The following is a 2,058-nucleotide window of genomic DNA, read 5'->3' as shown; positions in this document are numbered from 1 at the left end:
GTTTGTTTGTTTGTTTGTTTATTGTAATTTTACAGCTTTTTACTAAAAATAGTTAGTTTGTTGTCCTTTAGTCTGAGTTTCTGGATCCTTTAAAATTTTTAAGCTAATTATCTCACTAACAAAGCACAGATTAAATAACCTGTCTCTTACTCCACAATTTCTTTAAAGCCATGTATTGCTAAGGCTTAAACAGGTTGCATGTTAGGACAGTGAAGTCCTTATGTGAATAAATATTGCATTGCACGAACATCAGGGCATTCTAAAATAAGTTTTGGGAGCAATTCCTTCACCTAAATAAGTTCAATCTGCTCATCTATAATGAAGGCAGTCCATACTATTGTCCAGTGATCCACACAGAGGCCCACATCTGCTTAATTGTAAGTCACTCACACTTCTCTGTCCATAAAATATTGTAAATTCTTTAATCAAGTGTTTCTTATATAAATCTTGATGAATCATCTTTAGAAATGTGTTTAGAGGTGGCTGTGTTTCAGTCTTGAATACTTTCTCAGCGCTTTACAACGTCTTCAACTGAACGCTGATAATCTGAAGGTCATGTTGGTCTTTTGCGTAAGATTTGTGCAGGCATGTAGTTATTATTATTGTTTAATACATATATTGCAATAAGAGAGCTAAGTAGTAACATTTAAAGTTGATTACCAAGAAGGAAATGAAAGTAAATTGTTAAACCATGACAGTAGGTCAACCCTTTCACAAAAAATGTAAAACATGTAAAAATCTGTCCTTTTTATTYGTTGTGCCTAATAAGCATATTATTTTTGCATTAACAAGCTAATTCACTGCAAGGCGCTTCAAGGTCGATGTGACCAAAGCAAAACGAGCAAGCGACAAGTCTGATGTAGCCAGAGCGCTGAGTCCCAATGCAGTCACACAAATAMGTCGATCAGCTGATGTCGGAGCCCTGCTCTTTCCTTTTTCGACATAAAGCACCTTCACCAGGACACTTGTTGGTCACTAATGTAGTGCTGCCTGCCCGCCTGCCCAAGCTAAGTTCATACATTATCACTTTGACCCTGAGGCTAACAGCTCAGCCCCAGTTCTGTCTGCCTTAACTTGGCTCATTCACATTCCACCTCCGGCTGCTGCTCCTTACCGTGCTGCTGTGAGACATGTTGATTTGCCTAATGCCTTAACTGAATTAGAAAGATAGCCCTGTGGATATGAATGTGTGTTGTTCAGCTGGGGGCAACTCACCCCCACCCCCCACCCGCCATTTTTAGTTTTTGCAGAGTTAAAGCAACATTGGGGCTTTATTATGGAAGCTGAGGCTTTGTTAGGTCACAGTGTGTTCTTTAATCTTTGCAAACATCTAAGAAGCGACTATCAAGAGGTTCCCAGCAAGTGTTTATTTATTTATTTATTTATTTATTTATTTATTTATTTATTTTTACTGTGACTGTTTAAATGACACCACAAAAATAAAAAAGACATCGTCTCTGCACACATGTTGGCAAGTAAATAAAGACAGAAATATCCCTGTAAGACTTACCTACACACTCAGCTGGAGACCAAAAACATCAAACATCAAAATGTCAGAATAACTGATTGGATTTTTTTTTCTAAATGTACACACCAGCCTGGCATCTCTGTGTGTTTGCTTTATTGAAGCAGGAGCTCTCAAGACGCCCCCAAATAATTCYTAATTTATGGCAGAAGCAATTATATCATGTCAGTGCACCAAAGCTTGATGGGTGACTTGCTGCAGGTAATTAGAAAGAATAATGAAGCAGGGAGTCAAGGGAATAAATTCCTGCATAAAAAAACTAATCAAACATAAAAGAACTATCCATATTACCCAGTCATTAGTCTGGAAATATTATTGTTTTAAACTCCTGCGTGTAAGCTGTGGACTCTTTCTCAAACAAAATTTATTCCTGTTTTGACGCCTCCAACTTGTTTGTAGACTGACTGTTATTCCATTCCTTGTAAACATTCCTCTGGTGAATATATTTAATTTCTGGTTGAAAACTTGTGTGTGTGTGTGTGTGTGTGTGTGTGTGCGTGCGTGCGTGCGTGCGTGCGTGCGTGCGTGCGTGC

The sequence above is a fragment of the Austrofundulus limnaeus genome, unplaced genomic scaffold, assembly GCF_001266775.1.
Source record: "Austrofundulus limnaeus strain Quisiro unplaced genomic scaffold, Austrofundulus_limnaeus-1.0 Scaffold347, whole genome shotgun sequence".
Classification (NCBI taxonomy): domain Eukaryota; kingdom Metazoa; phylum Chordata; class Actinopteri; order Cyprinodontiformes; family Rivulidae; genus Austrofundulus; species Austrofundulus limnaeus.
Note: the sequence above shows the minus strand (reverse complement) of the source record.